Consider the following 23,972-nt stretch of genomic DNA (forward strand, 5'->3'; position numbering starts at 1 on the left):
TGTGGAGACCACTATCTTATAAGTAGGGAAGTTGATTCCCCTGAGACTGTGATATTCTCGTAGGGCGCACGCCAGAGGCTCCGTCACCAGGACATATAGTATAGGTGACAGGAGGCAGCCCTGTCGTGTCCCTCTCGAGATGGGTATCGCATCAGTAACCTGGTCTCCCAGCCGTATCCTCGCAGTGGGTCCGCTATATAGCACCCCGATCAGCTGTAAGAAGACCGGGCCCCACCCGATTCGTGTCAGGACCTGTCTCATAAACGGCCATTCTACCGAATCAAAAGCCTTCTCCATATCCAGGAAGACTGCCAGCACACGCGTGTCCCGGCGTACATGTTGCATGGTACCGAACACCGTCCTCAGATTATACGTGAGGTTCCTGCCTGGCACGAACCCCGCCTGTTCCGGGGCCACCAGCTCCGAGGTGAGTAGGGCCAAACGTGTAGCTAAGACTTTCGCGTATAGTTTGGTGTCAACGTTTAACAGCGATAACGGCCTATAAGAACTACATTCCTCCGGCGGTTTACCCGGTTTGGGAATCGCTACCAAAATAGCCTCCCGCATGGATTGTGGCATGTGTCCCTTAACGCACATATCATCAAACAATGTCGATATGTATGGGAGGAGCTGATCAATGAAGGCTCTGTAAAAAGCCACAGTGAGGCCGTCTGCCCCCGGGGCACTGTGCGCCTTCATGCCCGCAAGTGCCTCCAGAATTTCATCTTTCTCAATAAGAAGGGCCAGAAATTCCCTATGTTCATTCATGAGAAAAGGCATCTTAATATAATCCAGGTAGCCCCCAATGCTCTCTTCCATATCGGTCTGGTGGGAAGAATACAAATTAGTGTAATACGACTGAAAGCACGCCATAATATCCGTCTCTTCCGTTAAGAGCGTGCCCTACTTCGATCTGATCTGGGTGATGGCAGTTCTATGCCTACGAGCTTTTAGTATATAAGCTAGTACCGATCCGGGTCTATCACTCTCCCCATATACTCTGGCTGTGGCGTACTTCCCTAAGTGCAGCACCTCTGCATTCGCAGCCTCACGATATTCCGCCAGGAGAACCTTCATCTCCTCCGCAACACCCGCCGACTCTTCTAAGCGCTGTTTAGATTCCAATTCCCCCAGTTTGCACTCCAGTGTCGTAAGTCTCTGCTGGATATCGCACAACACCCCCGAGTGTTTGGCCATTGCCACCCCTCTGATATAGACCTTGAACGTCTCCCAGATCGTCTGAAAGCTGTCAACGGAGCCCACATTGGTATCAAAGAACAGCTCAATAGCCTCCGCTAGTTCTTCCTTAAAAAGGGGGTCCAGCAGCGAGTATGGGGGAATCGTCACAGAAACGGTGGAGCCTTCTTTCTGGGCGCAGCCAATAGCAACAGTACCGGAGAGTGATCAGAGAGCATGCGTGGTAACACCTGATTTGCTCGCACTAGAGGCAGGAGAGACAACGACGCCAACCAATAATCTATACGCGTATGCAAGCTGTGATAAGCTGAATAGTGCGTGAAGCCCCCCTTATCAGGATTAAGAGTTCTCCATACATCCGCAAGCCCCAAGCCAAGCATTTCCCGTACTATCGCTTTCGCTGCAGAAGACTGCGCCCTCGCCGGGCCACCAGATCTGTCCATCCCTGGGTTTAGGACCACGTTAAAGTCTCCTCCCCACAGCTCATGCTGCGCCCCGCAGTCCCTAACCGTGCCAGCCAGCGCAGTATAGAATTCCGGGCAATCATAGTTCGGCCCATAGCTGTTCACCAACAATAAATCCAGTCCTCTGCCCTGGAAACGCGATAGTACAAACCTGCCTGCGCTGTCCGTAGCCAGTAATTGCGCTCTATAGTCTACCCTGGGGTTGACCCAGGTCAAAACCCCTCTAGAGTGAGTAGTGAAGCCCACCGCATGCGCGGTCTCGCACTGCCCCCTAGTTCGCAGCATAGGACTGTGGTTGGGAAGATGCGTTTCCTATAGGAAAGCTATGTCTATTTCGTGCCTTTTAAGGTAGTGCATAACTTTACGCAGCTTCCGATGGTCATTCAGGCCCCTTATGTTCCAGGTCAGCACTCTGATAGAGCCAAGGCGTCCGGGCGTGCCTGTGCAATCAGGAGTTACCATTCTTTCTGAAACGCAAATCGCCTGCAACTATGTGCCGCAAGAAGCAGGTGCTCCGAAGTGTACAGATCAATGCATACTGACAGTCGAACCTCATAACTTTGCAAAAAGAAACCGAACCCCCCCTCCACCCACAGCAGACCCCCCCCCAACTTGGCCTTGCAGACTCCCATATAGGGACACCCTACACCTCCCACCACCCTACCCCCAACAAATTTACCCCCTTAAAGTTGTGAAATGCACTCGCGGGCGGAGGTCGCTCAGTGCCTAGACTCTAACGGGTAAGCACCTAGTACCTAACGGCAACCCTCCGGCCCGGCAAGCTAATATCTTCCCTTACGCCATACCTTGGCCGCGTAAGGCCGTAACACTCCACCATTCCTCGAATCGCAGACAACCAGTTGTTTCCCGCGCCTCCTCCATTATATAAAAACAGGATAGTTATACCCATCAGGGAGTGGGCACCGTGCACGGGCTCAGCTCGCCAGACCCCGTCCATGAGCACTCAACGGGGATTTAACTGCCACAGGCAAGAAGTATGCGGAAAACCACTCTTCCCATTCACTGCGTGCCATATCCTTTCAATCCCACCCAAAACCACATACTCAAAGCTTCTCTGAAGTCAGTAAATGCGACCCTTTCTTGCCTGCCTTCCAGGGTCAGTCCTGTTCGTCCATTCCGCCATCCGTTACACCCTCCTGCAACTGCTTCTCTGGACTCCGTCTCTGCTCCTTATGCCAGTCCTTCAGCGCCTTCTGCAGTGTCTTAGGATCCAGAAAAAGGTGTGATTTACCCTGTCTGTTGACTCGTAGCTTGGCCGGATACAGCATCGCGTAGTCCAAGCCTAACTCCCGGAGCTATTTTTTAGCTGGGGCGAACTGACGTCTAGCCTCCTGTACTCTGGCGGTGAAGTCCGGGAACAGTGAAATAGTCGACCCCTCGTTTACCAAAGTCTTCTTCTGACGGGCCACCCGTAGGGCCGCTTCCCTGTCCCGGTAGTTCAATAGTTTCGCAATGATCGGTCGAGGCGGCGCTCCCGGTGGGGGCCTGGGGCCCAGGGACCTGTGCGCTCTCTCCACTACGAACATCCCTGAAAACACCTCTTTACCCAACCGTTCTACAAGTAGCGACTCTACAAAGCACTCCATCCGGTCTGTCGACGTCGTCTCCGGCAGGCCTGTTATGCGCAAATTGCACCGACGGGTACGCGCCTCAAGGTCCTCCGTTTTGTCTTGTAGTACCTGCACAAGGCGCTCAAGTTTCCTCTGGTCCACATCCAGCGAAGTCTGAGCTCCTTCCACTTCCGAAAGGCGTCGGTCAGACTGGTCCAGTCGCTCCGCATGTTTATCTATGCGCTCTCCCATACGATCCATCCTATACGAGAGGGTGTCTATTTTGGCACCGAGGGATGTAATACCACTCTGCAATCCTCTTTCCATGGACAGCAGCAGTCCCCGAATATCCTGTTCGTCCTCCGGGGGCACGACGCGCCCCCTGCCGCCCCCATCCGGCGGTGTCTGGGTTTTGGGGCACCTCTGCTCGAAAATCAATCTGGACTGGGATTTGTCAGTCTTGCCCATCTTGGGTCACACCGCCGCGAAACCAAAAGTTTTGCAAATTTCACGAAGATTCGTCATACGGCGCCAAAGTTATTCCAAATAGAATGTTGCGGATTTCCTATGGAAAATAGGCCCTAACTATATATATATATATATATAATCTACTGGCAGTCGCCAGTAGATAGTTATAGTTAGGACTTATTTTCCATAGGAAATCCGCAACATTCTATTTGGAATAACTTTGGCGCCGTGTGACGAATCTTCGTGAAATTTGCAAAACTTTTGGCCAGCTCCGGTCCGCTCCTATCCTGAAAGTCCAGGATGATTCATGTAGCGGGGGCCGAGAAAAAGGGGGGTCCCAAACGTGTTTTCCCCATGCAATTTCCCCATAGGATATTTAGCCGCAGCTACAGCCCGAACTGCTGAACGGAATTACACCAAATTTGGCAAAGAAGTAGTCCTTAGTTCAGACTCGTGCCTTTTGCTTAAATGGTGTGCATCCGTTCAGTAGTTGCTGAGAATCTCACAATTAAAAGTACATATATATCTAGGGCCGCGGATCCTCCCGTGCACGAGCTTTATGCTAATTGGCTGTCAACACTTCAAACTAGGAAGTGTTGGCAGCCATCTTGTGCCGCGGTAACCTGACACCCTAGGCCTGCTCAGGGAGTCCCACAAGGACCCCAAGGCCCCCCCCCAAAAAAATTAAATTGCGGGATGCGCTTAGGATCCGCGCATCCCGCTGCCGAAAAAAATAAGTAAGCGCGGCTTCGTTTTTATTTCGCCCCGGGGCAATATGTATATTATAATGGGGGCCCAGAGGGGCCCCCCAGCCCCAGAGACCACCACACCCCGGAGCCCTCGATGGCCCTGTGGACCGCCACCCCCCCAGGGCTGGCTCCTGCAGTGTCCCGGGGTGCCCACCCCCCGGACACTGCTGTTTGCAATGACAGGACGGGAGCCTCGCGGCTCCCACCCTGTCATTGCAAACTGCTTTGCTTCATTGAAGCGAGAGCAGGGAAACCTGCTCTCGCATCAATGAAGCAAAGCAGATAGCTTTTCCATATGGGGAGCAGCATGTTAGCTGCTCCCCATGTGGAAAAGCAATGCCGGCTCCCACAGGAGGCGGGGAGCCAGCTGGGACTGTGGGGGGATTGGGGACCCGCCCACGGTCCCCAACGAGGTGGCCAGGCCCCGGGGGATGGGGTCCCCGGGGCCAGAAGTGGCCCTGGAGGGGGACCTCGGGGACCCCCTCCCCCATTAAGAAAAAATAAAATAAAACAATGGCCGTCCCCAGGGGATGGGGTCCCCGGGGCCTTAAGTTGTCTGAGGAGGGGGGCCACACGGCCCCCTTCCCGTAAATAATTTTTGAAAATATCAATTTGTGGGTGAGGCTCTGGGGGATGGGGTCCCCAGGGCCCCAAAAAAGTAAAAGGAAGGGTGGGCTATACAACCCCCTTTCAAATTCTTTTTTTTTTAAAAGATGCGATTGCCCCTAGGCCCCGCCCCCTCAGAAACACACTCTGCAAACGCGTCCTGTGGCGCGTTTTAAATTGGGGAATTACTTCCCCTTCAATACTGGGGGTCCCTGGGGGCCAACTAGCCCACCAGGTACCTCCAGTAAGCACCACAGGGCTGCGTTGCAGAGAGGTGCTCCAGGCCACCCCCCTTTTTACACCTCTCTGCAATGCAGCCTTGTGGCGCTTACTGGAGGTACCTGGTGGGCTAGTTGTACCCCAGGGACCGTCAGGATTCAAAGGAACTAAATCCCCCAACTTAAAATGCGCCAAGGGGCGCGTTTGCACAGTGGTGAAGGTAGGGGGAGGGGCCTGAGGTGATATGTGTGCAAACACGCCCTGTGGCATTTTAAGTTGGGGAATTAATTCTTCTTCAATCTTGAGGTCCCCTGGGGGCCAACTAGCTCACCAGGTACCTCCAGTAAGCGCCACGGAGCTGCGTTGCAGAGTGTTGTAAAAAGGGGCGTGGCCTCTGAACACCTCTCTGCAATGCAGCTCCCTGGCGCATACTGGAGGTACCTGGTGGGCTAGTTGGCCCCAGGGAACCTCAGGATTGAAGAAGAATTAATTCCCCAACTTAAAACGCGCCACAGGGAGTCTTTGCAGACATGTCACCTCAGACCCCGCCCTGTGCTGCGTTTTAAGTTTAGGCATTAATTCCTCTTCAATCTTGAGGGTCCCTGGGGGCCAACTATCCCATCAGGTACCTCCAGTGTGCGCCAGGGAGCTGCGTTGCAGAGAGGTGTTCAGAGGCCACGCCCCTTTTTACACCTGTCTGCAATGCAGATCTGTGGCACTTATTGGAGGTACCTAGTGGGCTAGTTTGACCCAAGGGACCCTCAGGATTCAAGGGGACTTAATCTCTCAACTTAAAACGCGCCATGGGGCGCGTTTACACACTGGTGAAGGGAGGGGACGGGGCCTGAGGTGATGTGTGCAAACACACCCTGTGGCGCGTTTTAAGTGGGGAAAAAATTCCTCTTCAATCCTGAGGGACCCTGGGGGCCAAGTAGCCCACCAGGTGCTTCCAGGAAGTGCCACTTCGCTGCGTTGCAGAGAGGTGGTGCAGGCCGTGCGCCTTTTTACATATCTCTGCTACGCAGCTCTGTGGCGCTTACTGGATGTACCTAATGTGCTAGTTGGACTCTACGGACCGTCAGAATTGAAGGGGAATTATTTCCTCAACTTAAAACGCGCCACAGGGCGTGTTTGCAAAGTGGTGAAGAGAGGGGATGGAGTAGGAAAGTGGCTCTATATATACTGGACCGAAGTAAAATCAGACGAACTACGAATTCCGATTTACTCACCTGTTATCAGGAGAGACCTCAGTGCTGCATCTTTGAGCCCAGTACTGATCTTGAAAAGTAATTCTAACCATACTTGCCAGTAACTTGAATTTCCTTCCATAGGCTCACATTGACTGGTTTCACTTGGAAATTCTTCCAAGTGTGGAGTTTTGGAATTTACAAATATTCCTCTCAAATCGGCCGAACTGCGAATTCCGATTTACTCACCTGTTATCAGGAGAGACCTCAGTGCTGAATCTTTGAGCCCAGGACTGATCCTGAAAAGTAATTCTAACCGTACCTAACAGTAACTTGAATTTCCTTCCATAGGCTAACATTGACTAGTTTCACTTGGAAATTCTTCCAAGTGTGGAGTTTTGGAACTTACAAATATTCCTCTAAAATCAGACAAACTATGAATTCCAATTTACTCAGATGTCATCAGGACAGACCTCAGTGCTGCATCTTTGAGCCCAGTACTGATCCTGAAAAGTAATTCTAACCACACTTACCCGTAACTTGAATTTCCTTCCATAGGATATCATTGCCTCCCACCCCTGTTCCTGTTTAATAGTTTAATAGTACTCCTGTTAGTCATTGAGCTGACGATCTGGCGGAAGAACCACCCACATGCCTGTGAGAGGTACCTGATCTGAGAAAGATGTTGGTAGCCTACTCAGAAAACCCCAAATTTGAAAGACTGTAATCTCTACTGATGATGGTTAAAGAACCAGAAATACGTGTCTAGAGATCAGCACTATCTGCGCCAACTGTGGAGAAACACTCGAACACTCTTGAAGCAAGCAAGTAACTGAAACTGCATTTACCACAATGCCAGGGGCAAACCTTGCTGGGAGGTGAAGCAGTGTCCTGCCACCCCTGTTCCTGTTTAAAAGTACTCCCTTGAGTCATTGAGCTAACGAGCTCATGGATGAAGCACCCGCATGCCTGTGAGAGGTTCCTGACCTGAGAAATATGTTGGTAGCCTACTCAGCAAACCCCAAATTTGAAAGACTGTAATCTCTACTGATGACGGTTAAAGAACCAGAAACACGTGTCTAGAGATCAGCACTATCTGCGCCAACTCTGGTGAAACACTCAAACACTCTTGAAGCAAGCAAGTAACTGTAACTGTATTTACCACAATGCCAGGGGCGAACCTTGCTGGGAGGTGAAGCGGTGTGCTCCCACCCCTGTTCCTGTTTAATAGTACTCCCGTGCACATGGAGAGACCTCAGTGCTGCATCTTTGAGCCCAGTACTGATCCTGGAAAGTAATTCTCACCGTACTTACCAGTAACTTGAATTTCCTTCCATAGGTTAACATTGACTGGTTTCACTTGGAAATTCTTCTAAGTGTGGACTTTTGTAACTTTAAAATATTCCTCTAAAATCAGCTGTACTACAAATTCCGATTTACTCACCTGTTATCAGGAGAGACCTCAGTGCAGCATCTTTGAGCCCAGTACTGATCCTGAAAAGTAATTCTAACACTTATAAATTCACCCAGTCACTCTCCTTGCAGTACTCTAATCAGTCAGTCAGTCAGTATCCAAGTACTCATGCAGCGAGCCAGGCATTAGCACATGGACTGCCTCAAACCCCTATCCACTATGCATGCAGTCCCCTAACTAACCAACACACTTATAGTTCTGCACTTATACATTCAACAAAAAAAACAATATTTCAGTTTCAATATTTTAGAAAACATTTTTATTTCCATTTATATTAAAAATATATAATGTAATTTAAAAAATAAAATATGTAAAAATAAACAGTTAAAAAACTGTAGAAAATCAGTATAAAAAAATACATATAACTACTATTACATTTAAAAATGATCATTTAAAAACCTTCGAAATTCACTGAAAAAACCATAGGTTTCAGACATGTTATAGTTTGGAATTAGCATTTAAAAAAACCTCCGAAATTCACTGAAAAAACCATAGGTTTTATGGCTGTTATAGTTAGCTGGACATTTCACTTGTACAAAACCATTGAAATTTCTCTGTTGTAGTTAGTTGTACTCACTATAACTCGCGCGCCCGCAATCCACTGCTGATGATGTCACATATTACATCATTCATGACATGGTCAGTGACATCACTGATGACATCACTGATGACATCTCAAATTAAATCACTGATGACATTACTGATGACATCATCCATTGAATTTGGTTTGGTTCGTTAGTTAAATATGTATTATATATATAGCAATCTGCATTGAAGAATGAGTAGATATATAAATATCTGGATGGAGGATTTAGTAGCACTGTGATTGACTGTCTAAGTGACTAATTTAAAGTGCCTCACTAAAAATACTTCCTCTTGGTGTTCTGGCTACTTGTTCCCACACCAGTGTTGCTGTTCTTTTCTTCTCCTGCAGCGTCTTTTTTGGCTCTCATGTTGGGGCCTCTTCCTCTTCCACCGGGTTTTCCCCTGAACGACTGTCCCTGATTTCGTTGTATGAGGCATAGTTCCTCGGAAAATAACTACAATTCCCCCTGATTCGATGCACCGCTGTCCACAGATTCTTGCTCTGAGCTTAGATCCGTGATGGAGCATCTGTGCCTTTGTCCGCTATGCCCAAGGCTCTGTCTTCCGCCATATCAGCTCTTGTTTTGTCGAATTTCCTGGCGAAAGTTCGTACTCGCCCGGTATTTCATCACGTTGGAATTTTCTTTCCTCTCGACCACTCCTTTTTCAAATGATTTAATCCTTTCATCAACAGCCATCAGTACATTCTTGACCTCATTCTGGTCTGAATTTTTCTCAAGATCATCCATGAGTGCTTGAATCTGTTGGGTCAGCTCCTTCTGCTCGTCCCATGCGTTCTTGATCTGCATGTGAAGCATGTTCTTGGAGCGCGTGTTGGTGAGCTGGAGCGAAGTTTTCCTTAAGAAACGTATACCTCCTCCATTTCATCATTTTGAATTAACATGAATAACTGATTAACATTAATACTGTTAATTGTTTGCAGTGGGTGATTAATCAACATTACTAATTAGAAAACATACGTGGGAATCGTATTTGCATGGCTTGATTGATACGTAAACTAATTTCGTACGCATACTAATATCAGATATTTAGAATTTGCATGTTTAATGTTGCTTTTGTGATGTGATTTGTGAATCGTGCTTTAAATTGTGAGTATAAACTGCAATGCGTGTTGCTTTTGCTAGATAAATACACACACATAGTGGGTTTAGTGAGGGAATAACATTTTTATAGTCATTTCCATGTATTAATTACGTTTTATGTTTCTTTGCTTAAGTTGACCTTTCTGGAGTGGCCACAAAATGGCTGCCATCCCTATTCTGATGCCCCGACAAGACAGAGAAGTCACTGAGTGAAGTGCGCCTGCGCTAAAAGATGAGCAACAATAACCTCGTCCTGACCCCAGGCAGACTGTATCCGTGAAGGTCATCCTGGGAGGAGCGCCAAGCACCAAACAAAGGATTTACTTAAACTATGAACTATTATACTTGACGACACAAAGGACACGACCCTGCATGGGAATAAATCATGCCCTGAATGGACTAGAAACTGTTACAAATGTACTCAAAAATTGAGAAGCTGCATCTAATGCAACATTTGATGTATGAGAAGCAAGAAGAATGGTCCTGGGTAACCAATTAAAATTGTTTTGTAACATGTATTGAAACATTTGCTGATAAAAAATTATTATAAAAGTAGACTAGAGATGGTAGGAGATTAGCTTACTTCATCGCACCCCATCACTTTACCAGATAGCCTGACGTTATGCTGACGGAGAGGACGGTGGCACTGCTGGACAGCTGCTGCCAGAGACTCTGATGGACTGATCAGATGCCCAATTAATTTACAAACTGATTCCTTGATTTATTGGCATAGAGACGAAAGATCTGAAATTGACATAGTGACGACATTTAGCCAGATTAGGTAAATATGCGAACCAAAAATATTGAATGCTATATGATTTCCTTATGCTTAAATTAGATAAACATATTGTTTGCATTTGAAGAACTGTGTCGGGTTATTATTTGAAGTATTTCAATGTATATTGTTTAGAAGAATTAAGGGTTACTATTCCCAGCAACTGGCTGCTCCATGGCCAATAGTATGGGAGGAACTGCTAGGTTATCATTGTATTGAGATCCTGGTGAGGTAGGGAGGTATAGGTAAACTTGTCGATACTCATCAGGTGATTGGTGCACTCTTCCTCCCATTTCCAGCGCATGGAATAAAGAAAAGACTCCCCTCTCTCGAGGACCATTGATGAATGATTGGTGTTATGGGCCCCACCAGTGAATGAGTGAATGAAATGTGGTCCGGTCTTTAGCGAGGGAATTTGTGGTATTAAGCACTGGAGCAGTTTTCTTGGTAGCAGAATGATGGTTAGCTATTGTTTTGGGTTTAGCGATGAATGCTTGTAAATAGCTTATTGATTATTGATTGGTATTGATTTATGTACTAACACTCTATGTTGAGTCGCGTCGAGTTATATGTTGTTTGCACGATTTCTGGGATGTAGGAAGTCGGAAGTTTAGCAGTTCCGTAGTAAAGCAGAGGCAGATGCTGCTCTCTGAAAAGACGGGATTGTTATAGCCCTGTAGGCACACAGGGGAAATGTGTGACAAGTGAAGTTGCACGGCGCATTGTCTGGGTTCGATTCGGTGACATCGTCGTGTGTTGCCATTTTCTGTGTGAGAGAAGTGCGTATGATAGCGAAGGTTACCTGAGAAATTTTGGTCTTTAAGTACTAGGAAACCAATTGGCATACCGATAACGCTTATCACTGAAAAGGTAGCAGGTGTTCTCTGAGCTTGGTAGAAGGACAAAGTAGAGGGAAGCGCTGCTTTGTTAACAAGTGTCATAATTCTGTAGTAGGACAGACTGTTCGCTGTTCTTGGGAAAGACAGGATTCTGTGCGTATGTACTACATTTTCATGTATGAAAGAGTGTGAATGAAAAGGCATTTGGGTTGATTGCGAACCTCTAGGTTATTTAAAAAATACCAGAGGAACAATTAGCTAATGCTTGCTAGAAGGGTGAAGTAGAGGGATGTGCTACTTTATCAACGGAAGTAACGATTCCGTAGTAGGGCAGAGGTAAGCGCTGCTCTCGGGACAGACGGAATTCTTGTGAGAAAGGTCCTTTGCTGTTCTTTGGTTAGCGAAGCAGACAATGGAGATGTTTTAGTGTTGTTACTAATCGAATCGTAAAAAGTTACAGTGACAGTTCACGAGCGGTCTTGTAAAGGAGGGGTAGACAAGAGCAGAGCAGAGCGAGTTGCCTCAGCGACTGCTGATGTCAGAACGACCGCGCTGGGATTGGATAGTAGGTCAGAGGCGTAAAACGCTCTAGATTGGTGCGTTAGTGTAAAGCCACGCTAGGAGTGGAAGAAATATAATGTGACGTAAACGCTCCCTGATTGGTGCGTTAGTGTGAGTCGCGCTGAGACTGGAGGATTGTGCTAGTGACGTAGACACTCCTGATTGGTGCGTTAGTAAGAGTCGCGCTGTAAGTGGACAGAATAGTGGTACCCTTGTAAGAAGACTAAACGGTAGACGTAAAACGAGAAAATGTTTTACCAACCACCAGAAAAGAAGAAATCTTGGTTTGGGAAAATTAAAAGATGGTTCAAGAAAGATAAAGTAGTTGAGACTAGGGAAGGACAGTTACTTCCTCCACCGAAAACCCCTGCATCTGCAATGATTGCGAAATATGGGTATCATACTTGTATTTGGTTAGATAATTGAGTAAAATACACCAAGGACGATGGAGTCCTTGCATTCCCAGAACATGGTTCATTTAATTTGGCTGTCTTGAGAAACCTCCGAGACAAGATGATGAACTTAGAACCAAGACCTAGACCGACGAAGTTTGAGGCATTGACGGAATGGGAAGACGAAATGCATGAACGAGAGAAACAGAGAAGTGGTAGGGGTTACAGATATATGTTTGGTAGATCATACGGACATGAGACACATGACGATAGGATGAAAAGGTGGCGGAATGCAAGTATGACTGATGGTCTGTATCCTGTGAGAATGATAGGAGAAAATGAAGAGAGAAAATATACTGAGAAAAGGCGCAATACGGATTCGAGTGGGTATGAAGTGAATGAATCAGAAGATGATGTTCTTGATGAAGTGTTTTACAAAAACCCACCACCGTATCGACCAGAACCAGAGGCATTGACACCAAGTGCCCCAATGAGAGAAACTTTACGAATAATTAAAACAGAGACCATGTCACCAGAACTAGGGAAAAGTAACTCTGCAAGAGAGACAGAAAAACAGGCAGGAAGTAGGGTAAATGATGAGAATTCAGTAGAACTAGCCAAAACTACCCTAGAATTAACTGAGAAAATAAGAGAATTGACCAAGAATCTAGAAGCTGTAACCGTTCCAGTAACGATAGGTCCGGTAATGCCCATATTTGAGAAACAAAAAGATACTGAACATTGTTTGACCGTGCCATACAGAAGCCAAAATACAATTGAAAATACTGAACGGAGTAAAATTGACAATCCATGGGGACCGACAATGAATATGTTTGAACCGAATGTATAAACTAATCCATTTGTAAATCAGATTTACGCTGAAAAGAGCAGAATGACAATGGAAACATTATTAGAACCACAAAAGGCCCCAGAACAAAATAATGTAAATAATTCCGTAGATGAGTTAAATAAATGGATCAGAGAATTACAGAAAAAGGATCAAGAATCCCAGTCAATAGATGTGGCAAATTTACGAATGGTATTGGAAGAATTAATAGTAGGAACCATCCCTACTGAAAAATTTAAAAATTACCAGGATGAGGAATTGTTGTTCCTTTGCAAGAGTGCAACCTGAAGAGCGAAAAACCTGCATGAAAGATTAGAGGAAATAGCAAATGAGATGGGAATAGATTTTGACAAAGTAAAAGCACTGCAAAAATCCTATCGAGTTGATTTCACTGAGAAGGATATAGAGACCATGAATACCGCAGGTAGGATAGGTCAAATTAAAGACATAATTGGTTTGTTGAGAAAATGGGGAGATGTTGACAGATGGAGAAGCAAGTGGTGTAAAAAACGTGATAATATCACAGAAAAGACATTTCCAGCATGTCCTTTTAGAGAGAAAGAAAAAGTGACGACAGAATACCCCATGAGAGAGATTCCAGGGGGAGGGTATGTCCATGTTCCATGGACAAGGCAGGACATTTTGTCTTTCACAAATGATTTCCCTCGACTACGAGAAAAGCCCATCAAGTGGTACCGGCAGGTAGACAGATTTGTAAAATTGACAAAGGTATTATGGATAGATTTGAATAGTCTATTCGATATAATAGTACCAGCAGATTTGTGGACAGAGTGCAAGCTAATGATAAATTGGCCCACTCAAGAGTATCCTAGGGACCCTAAGACAGGAGCTCCCGATCCAGAGTTAATGAAGAAATATGAGCAGGTTATGGCATTCCTGAAATATAAGGTACCCCCTAAAGAAACCGATTGGGTAAAAATTGACAGGACCCAACAGGAAAGCAAGGAGTCAGTACATGCATATTATGAGAGACTAATTCAGGCTTTTAAACAGTTCAGCGGAGACGAGAACCTGAGTGATAAAGACTTGAGCCATTTCGTATACAGGTTTGTATATGGTTTACACCCAGAAATTGGTGATATGAGAAAGCAGCATACAGTTGATTGGCAAAATAAGAAAATAGATGAAGTTTTGAGACATGCAAAATATTTCAGTGATGATATTGAGGCAAAACAACGAAAGCCGAAAGAAAAGGCGATGTGGGCACAAGTAAAGGTAGCTGAATGATAGGAAGCTCAATTGGTAGAACAAGCAAACAATCCAGGAGTGAGACCCCGATTTGGTACAGGGAAAGGGAAAAGTAATATAGAAGAAGCCAAAAAGAAATTCCCATGTCACAATTGCGGTGAGTTAGGGCATTGGAAATCCGAGTGTAAGAACCCTCCAAATACTAATATTGAAAATCGATCGTTGAATCCACAGGTGCGGAAAGAGGTGGGTGGTCAACTGCAGCAACAGCAGCAGGTGGTTACTTCCCAGAACCAGGTGCCAAAACCACCTTTTCCACAGAACAGAAACTCACAGAAGTATAGTAAAGAATCAGAATTCTACAATGAAGAACAGGTAAATAAACCATCACGTGCTCGCACTGTTTCGCAGTATTGGCTGCAACATGATGAGAGTGATTCGGAAAAGGATTATTGACGGTGCCGAAGGGAGGAAGAAGAGTGCGTACTTGGCGCAACTCTAGAAGTAGACCAGACAGGACCATTTGTAGATGGGAAGATTAATGATGATAACATTATTTTCCTAGTGGAAACTGGCGCTACTCGATCTACTGTTAGATCACCAGCCCTGTGAACTTGCTAGGTAGGGACCTGCTGTGCAAGATGAACTGCACTATATTTTGTACTCCAGATGGAACAGCTTTTGAACCACCAGACGAGGATATATTGTACAAAATGACCATAGCTAACAGAGAATGTGAAACAATTGGAACATATGCAGTATTTAATCCAGATGAATTGCCCAGAGAATTGAAACTGTCTGTAAAAGCAGAGGTTTGGGATTTTACCGGAGAAGATGTAGGGCTAATGAGAAACGTAGACCCAGAAAAAATTACTGTCAAAGATGGAGTTAGTAATCCAAACATTCCTCAGTACAGATTGACACCTGAAATAATTGAAGGAGTAACTCCAATAAATGAGAAAATGATCAAGCAAGGAATTCTGAGAGAAATATTGAGCAGTCCATGTAATTCACCCATAATGGGCCTGAAAAAGCCAAATGGGAAATTCAGAATAGTGCAAGACCTGAGAAAGGTAAACAAGATCGTTGTACCATGCTGTCATATTGTGCCAAATCCATCAGTGATTTTGTATCAGATTCCCCATGAAGCAGAATGGTATACAGTAATTGATTTGTGCCATGCGTTCTTTTCCATTCCATTGCATCACGACAGTCAACAAATTTTTGCATTTCGGTTTGGAGACCGCATTTTGGAATGGTGCCGAATCCCACAGGGGTATACAGAAAGCCCCTCAATATTTAATCAATTGTTGAAAAAGTCATTAAAAAGTCTGCAAATGCCCGAGAGTTCAGTACTAGTGCGGTATATCGACGACCTCCTTGTGGCGTCGAAAACTTGTGAAGCTTGTGAGGTAGACACTATAGCCTTACTAAATCACCTGGCAGATGGAGGATTAAAAGTGTCCCCAGCCAAACTGCAGTATTGTAAGAAGGAAGTACAGTATTTGGGACATAACATTGAAAAAGGATTGAGGAAAATAACAATAGACAGAATTAGAATCATAAAAGGAATGAGAGCCCCCATGACTCAAAGAGAAGTGAGAATGTTTCTGGGAATGGTAGGGTACTGCTGCCAGTGGATCAGCAACTTTTCGCTGATTGCAAAACCTCTGGTACGGCTAACAAGGAGTGATGTAAAAGATCCCCTTGAATTAAACAAGGAAGAATTGGCAGCATTCAAACGATTGAAAGATGGATTGTTTGGAGCCCCAGCTTTGGGTATGCCTGATTATGAAAAAGAATTTGAGCTATATTGCAGTGAAAGAAATGGATGTGCACTTTCTGTGTTAATCCAGAAGCATGGAAGATTGAGGAGACCGATTGCATATTACTCATCGATGCTTGACCCAGTAGCTGTAGGCTTACCTGGATGTCTGAAAGCAGTGGCTGCAACATGTCGAAGTTTGGAGCAGAGTGAAGGAATCATGATGGGATATCCTTTGAAAGTATTTGTACCTCATGATGTGGCGATTCTTTTAACAAGGAGTCGTACGCAGTAAATGACACATAGTCAGCTGACTAAGTATGAGAAAGTCATATTAGGTGCAACGAATGTGAGCCTTGCAAGATGTGTGAATGTGAATCCAGCAACGTTGTTACCTGATGGTGAGAATGTGGAAGTCAGAGATGAAGCAGATCATGATTGTTTGGATGTGCTTGAGTATTGTACGAAACCACGACCAGACATAAAAGATATACCTTTGGCTGAAAATGAGTATGTAATGTTTGTTGATGGGTCATGTTTGAGAACAGAAGAAGGAGTGTTGAGTGCAGCATATGCAGTATGTACGGTTTCCACAGTGATGGAAGCATCCTATCTGAAAGGAGTGAAATCTGCCCAAGTAGCAGAGTTAGTGGCTCTGACTCGAGCATGCAAAATTGGGAAAGGTGTGAGAGTGACTGTGATAACTGACAGCCAGTATGGCTTCAGGGTTGTCCACGATTTTGGCCAGTTGTGGCTGCAAAGAGGTTTCCTGACCTCAAGTGGAACTCCTATAAAGAATGCTGAAGTGGTTGGAAAGTTGATTGAGGCGATACAGCAATTGGCTGTGGTGAAATGTGCTGCTCATAACCAAGGGGAGGATTATGTTACTGTCGGCAATCTTTATGCCAATGACATGGCACAGTATTGTGCTAGAAATCATTATTCAGTCAATCGGGCAAAGGAGAAAGAAATGACTTCCTATTCCTTAATGTTTACTAACGTTGTAGGGACATGGGAAGAAGTGAGGCAATTGTAGGAGGAAGCAGGAGATGAGGAAACAAGGCAGTGGGTAAAAGCAGGATGTGCACCAAGGGAAAAGGATCATGTGTGGGTCTATCGAGATGGAAGACCAGTCATGCCTGATAGCATGTTGTCTACCATGGCACGGATGTATCATGGCCAGGGACACATAGGGAGAGATGCTATGATCAGGTCATTTAAGCAGACCTGGTACAACCCAAAATTCAGAATCATATCAGAGAGTCTATGTCAGAGGTGTTTAATTTGTCAGCAGTACAATCCTGGGAGAAAGACAGTGGTGAGCCTGGGAACTATAGGTTGAGAAGAAGGGCCTTTTACCAGAATGCAAAGAGATTTCATTGAGATGCCAACATGTAACAGATTGAGGTACGTTCTGGTCATAGTCTGCCTATTCTCTAGGTGGGTGGAAGCATACCCAACAAGGAGAAATGATGGATTGACAGTAGCAAAGCTGCTTTTGAGGGAATTCATCCTCAGGTTTGGGTTCCCAGTGACTCTTGAATCAGACAGAGGAGGGCATTTCTATAATGAGATTGTAAAATTGGTCAGTGAGGCATTGAATGTACAACAGAAACTGCACTGTGCCTACCGACCAGAGGCTTCTGGGGTGGTTGAGCAAATGAATGGTACAATCAAGAACAGAATTGGGAAATTGTGTTTGGCCACAGGAATGAAATGGCCTGATGTCTTGCCTCTAGTTTTGATGACCATACGTGCAACCCCAGATAGAACTACAGGGTTAGTCCTCATGAAATAATCATGGGACGTGCGATGAGGCATGCATACATACCAGTCAACAAGCTGATGACAATTTCTGATGACATGGTGTTGGAGTACAGTAAAGGCCTGGCTGATGCAGTTCATTCTGTGTTTCATCAGGTTGGAGCGGATGCCACCACCCTTGAAAAGAAGCAAGCCCATGATTTAAGCCCAGGAGATTGGGTAAGGATAAAGGTCCACAGAAGAAGAAACTGTTTGGTTCCCAGGTAGGGAAAACCAAGACAAGTCATTCTGACTACGACGACAGCTGTGAAGTGTGCTGGATTGAAAAACTGGATCCATGCCAGCCACACCCTGAGAATACCAAATCCAGTGGATTGCAAGGAGAAAGAGTACTATGACGAATCAGAGTCAAGTACTGAATCAGATCACGAAGAACCAAAGACACGTGAAAATCCTGAAAGGGGGGGGAAACGAACCAAAGCAGATTCTGGTCCCCAGAAGTGTCTCTCTGAGAAGAAGATTGCAGATTTCTGAAAGCTCAGATTCTGAAGACGAGCAGAGAAAGAAAGGTCCCAGTAAAGAACCTATAAAGAAAGAAGGAAAAGACACAGAAGAAGCAGTAAAAGAAAGTCAAAGGGAACAGATCCCAGATGAAATTTTGAGAGAAATTCCACCTGAACTAATAGATTTGAATGAAGAAGGGACAGTTACAGAGAGAGAGGGACAGATTGCGGAAGACCTCCGAGGAGGTGTAGGGAACTGCAACATCCAGCTAGGTGAAGGGACAAGTAGTCAGCAAGAAGATTGCATGCCGGAGATTCGAGGAGGGAAATAAATAGGGAAACCAGAACAAGTGGTGGATAAAGAAACTGGTGAAAAGGAAAAGAAAGTTGGGACAGAATCAGAAGAGAGTGGGAACGAAATACCTGAAGGTCGAGTTCTGAGAAAGAGAGCTTGGAGAGAAGAAAAGAATGAAAAGAATGTCAAAGAAAGTAAAGTGAGAAAAACTGTAAAACCAGAAGTTTGGCCGAACAAAATAAAAAGACTAAGATATCGACTGTCTCGAGTGAAATCACCCAGAGCTGAACAGGTGAATGAAGTCACAAGTCAGGAAAAATCAAGGAAAAAGAAACAGTTGTAACAAAAGAATCTGGAAGAACAAGAAAACCTAACCAGAAGTATCAGTCACCGGAATGTACGTATGTGGCCCTGCCTGAAGAATCTCAAGAGGCAGATAGTCAAGGAAATCCAGAGGAGGCTTTACTGAAAGAGGTTAAAGAAGAAGAAGAATCAGAAATCCTGAGAGTTCTCTTGTCCGACATTGGAGAAGAAGAAGCGGAAATTCAGGAAATTCTGTATCCTGATTGGGTGAAAGAGGGAAAGGACGATGAGATGCCAAACTGATTAATCAAAGAAGCTGTTGATGTGGAGAACGATAATAAAAGAAAAAAGTAGAAAACTAATAGAACCAAGTAGAAGCTTAGAAGCTTTGGGGTAGAAACTGGTCACAAAGTAGAAGAGGCTAAGTCAAAAAACACAGTCTATTTTAGAAAATGGCTAACACAGATGGTAGTAAAAGTAGATGTACATTCATGAAAAGATGGTGTCAAACATGTTGCTGTTGTACAGGATTATTAATGCTTTTATGAAGCATCCTAGCTCTTGTGATATCATTTAAAGTCACAATAGATACAATAGAAGGAAATGGTCAAAACAAAACTAACATAGGTAACATTTCAAAGGTAGTACCGACTGTAGCAACAAATATTCATTTGCATAAAGATAGGTCTATTAATGATTTCTCTAATAATGTATTTTCAAAATTATTGTATGAATATGTAAAGACTATGGATGTAAGGGACTGCTACGTCTGCATGCAGTTACCTGCTTCTGTGGCAGAGAGAGTGACTTATCATCACCTTCCAGCACTTATGGAATAACATGTAGTGTAATAGCTAGTTTGTTTTATGAGATTGGGAAATTAGAGTATTATTTTTCAGATGTAGATAACATTTTTGCATTAGTGCCTGCTAATAATAAGTTGAATAAGGTAAGACCTGCAAAGGTTTTAGGTGAATTTTTCCTAGAGACTAGTGAACTAACATTAGAAGCTGTGTTTAGATATAATTTGATATGCAGTTTGCAGAAAGAAGAAAAGACATTTTTGAATATGGTTGAGGAAAGAAGACATAAGATGCACAAAAAGGCAACAGAAGGAAAGGTTGAGAAAACAGCTTGGGACATAGAAATGGAGAAAAACCTGACAAAAGGAGAGTCAACACCAATGATAGCTTTAGACAGGCCTCAGAAAGGAAAACTTTGTATAAGAAGGAATCAAACTGCATATGATAACTTGTTTGTAGGTAACAGTGAGTGCCATGATACATACCGAATCATGGGTGGATGGGGATTCAAAGGTGGAAGAGATCCAGTATTTCCTGGAATATATTTTATCTGTGGGAACAGGGCATATTATCATTTGCCAGACCATTGGTATGGCACATGTTATGTAGGCCTGGTATTTCCAAAAATCTTTCACATGGACAGAGAAGAAGGTGTAAATAGTTTAAATAGTCATTTAGCGCAAAGAGAGAATCTTGGGCAGAAATTGTGGGTGACATCTTTTGTGCATTGATACCGGCAGTGGGAATAACTCTGAATGCAAATAAAATTAGAAGATTATCTACAGTAGTGGATCGCTTGTCAACAAGCACTGCTCATGGATTCTTATTGGTAAATACTGAAATGGTTGCCATGCGTGCTATGGTAATGCAAAATCGACTTGCCCTTCACATTCTTTTGGCAAAAGAGGGTGGAGTCTGTGGAATGCTGAAAGTTCAACATTGTTGCACTTACATTCCAGATGAAAGTAAAGATCTAAAAGTTTACATTAAAAATATTACTGAATTGCACGATGAACTTGTACCACTGGAGGTTGAAGATGTATGGACAAGAATGGGAAAGAAAATAGCTGCTATTAAAAATTTCTTAGCTAAAATAGGTAGTACCGTTATAGGTAAAATTCTGTTTCCATTAACATGTGTGATAGTTGCAGTATTAGTGATAAGATTAGGGTGTATGTGTTGCAGGAAAAAGAAAACAAATAATAAAATAAAAAGAGATAAACTTAAGAGAAAAGGAAAGGATCCAGAAAAAGATTTTGAAGAGATAGCCTTAGATGAGTGGAAAGACAAAATGTATAAGAAGGTAAAAAGAGATGAATATGAAGAAACTGAATTTTGAGCTATGAGTAAGAAGTCATTTCAAATCTTCGTGAAAGGATACTAAATTTGGGTGTTTTGTGGTGATAAAATCACCAAAGGGGGGATTGCTGGAGCGAGGTTTTCCTTAAGAAACGTATACTTCCTCCATTTCATCATTTTGAATTAACATGAATAACTGATTAACATTAATAGTATTAATTGTTTGCAGTGGGTGATTAATCAACATTACTAATTAGAAAACATACGTGGGAATCGCATTTGCATGGCTTGATTGATACGTAAACTAATTTCGTACGCATACTAATATCAGATATTTAGAATTTGCATGTTTAATGTTGCTTTTGTGATGTGATTTGCGAATCGTGCTTTAAATTGTGAGTATAAACTGCAATGCTTGTTGCTTTTGCTAGATAAATACACACACATAGTGGGTTTAGTGAGGGAATAACATTTTGATAGTCATTTCCATGTATTAATTACGTTTTATGTTTCTTTGCTTAAGTTGACCTTTCTGGAGTGGCCACAAAATGGCTGCCATCCCTATTCTGACGCCCCGACAAGACAGAGAAGTCACTGAGTGAAGTGCTCCTGCGCTAAAAGTTGAGCAACAATAACCTCGTCCTGACCCCAGGCAGACTGTATCCGTGAAGGTCATCCTGGGAGGAGTGCCAAGCATCAAACAAAGGATTTACTTAAACTATGAACTATTATACTTGATGACACAAAGGACACAACCCTGCATGGGAATAAAACATGCCCTGAATGGACTAGAAACTGTTACAAATGTAATCAAAAATTGAGAAGCTGCATCTAATGCAACATTTGATGTATGAGAAGCAGGAAGAATGGTCCTGGTTAACCAATTAAAATTGTTTTGTAACATGTATTGAAACATTTGCCGATAAAAATTTATTTTAAAAGTAGACTAGAGAGGGTAGGAGCTTAGCTTACTTCTTCGCACCCCATCACTTTACCAGATAGCCTGACGTTATGCTGACGGAAAGGACGGTGACACTGCTGGACAGCTGCTGCCAGAGACTCTGATGGACTGATCAGATGCCCAATTAATTTACGAACTGATTCCTTGATTTATGGGCATAGAGACGAAAGATCTGAAATTGACATAGAGGACGACATTTAGCCAGATTAGGTAAATATGCGAACCAAAAATATTGAATGCTATATGATTTCCTTATGCTTAAATTATATAAACATATTGTTTGCATTTAAAGAACTGTGTCAGGTTATTATTTGAAGTATTTCAATGTATATTGTTCAGAAGAATTAAGGGTTGCTATTCCCAGCAACTGGCTGATCCATGGCCAATAGTATGGGAGGAACTGCTAGGTTATCGTGTATTGAGATCCTGGTGAGGTAGGGAGGTATAGGTAAACTTGTCGATACTCATCAGGTGATTGGTGCACTCTTCCTCCCATTTCCAGCGCATGGAATAAAGAAAAGACTCCCCTCTCTCGAGGACCATTGATGAATGATTGGTGTTATGGGCCCCACCAGTGAATGAGTGAATGAAATGTGGTCCGGTCTGTAGCAAGGGAATTTGTGGTATTAAGCGCTGGAGCAGTTTTCTTGGTAGCAGAATGATGGTTAGCTATTGTTTTGGGTTTAGCGATGAATGCTTGTAAATAGCTTATTGATTATTGATTGGTATTGATTTATGTACTCACACTCTATGTTGAGTCGCGTCGAGTTTATATGTTGTTTGCACGATTTCTTGGATGTAGGAAGTCGGAAGTTTAGCAGTTCCGTAGTAAAGCAGAGGCAGATGCTGCTCTCGGAAAAGACGGGATTGTTATAGCCCTGTAGGCACACAGGGGGAAACGTGTGACAAGTGAAGTTGCACGGCGCATTGTCTGGGTTCGATTCGGTGACATCGTCGTGTGTTGCCAATAGAGACATTTTCTGTGTGAGAGAAGTGCGTATGATAGCGAAGGTTACCTGTGAAATTTTGGTCTTTAAGTACTAGGAAACCAATTGGCATACCGGTAACGCTTATCACTGAAAAGGTAGCAGGTGTTCTCTGAGCTTGGTAGAAGGACAAAGTAGAGGGAATCGCTGCTTTGTTAACAAGTGTCATAATTCTGTAGTAGGACAGACTGTTCGCTGTTCTCGGGAAAGACAGGATTCTGTGCGTATGTACTACATTTTCATGTATGAACGAGTGTGAATGAAAAGGCATTTGGGTTGATTGCGAACCTCTAGGTTATTTAAAAAATACCAGAGGAACAATTAGCTAATGCTTGCTAGAAGGGTGAAGTAGAGGGATGTGCTACTTTATCAACGGAAGTAACGATTCCGTAGTAGGGCAGAGGTAAGCGCTGCTCTCTGGACAGACGGAATTCTTGTGAGAAAGGTCCTTTGCTGTTCTTTGGTTAGCAAAGCAGACAATGGAGATGTTTTAGTGTTGTTACTAATCGAATCGAAAAAAGTTACAGTGAGAGTTCACGAGCGGTCTTGTAAAGGAGGGGTAGACGAGAGCAGAGCAGAGCGAGTTGTCACAGCGACTGCTGACGTCAGAATGACCGCGCTGGGATTGGATAGTAGGTCAGAGACGTAAAACGCTCCGGATTGGTGCGTTAGTGTAAAGCCGCGCTAGGAGTGGAAGAAGTATAATGTGACGTAAACGCTCCCTGATTGGTGCGTTAGTGTGAGTCGCACTGAGACTGGAGGATTGTGCTAGTGACGTAGACACTCCTGATTGGTGCGTTAGTAAGAGTCGCGCTGTAAGTGGACAGAATAGTGGTACCCTTGTAAGAAGACTAAACGGTATACGTAAAACGAGAAAATGTTTTACCAACCACCAGAAAAGAAGAAATCGTGGTTTGGGAAAATTAAAAGATGGTTCAAGAAAGATAAAGTAGTTGAGACTAGGGAAGGACAGTTACTTCCTCCACCGAAAACCCCCGCATCTGCAATGATTGCGAAATATGGGTATCATACTTGTATTTGGTTAGA

This window comes from Triturus cristatus, chromosome 1_2 (assembly GCF_964204655.1).
Source record: "Triturus cristatus chromosome 1_2, aTriCri1.1, whole genome shotgun sequence".
Lineage (NCBI taxonomy): Eukaryota > Metazoa > Chordata > Amphibia > Caudata > Salamandridae > Triturus > Triturus cristatus.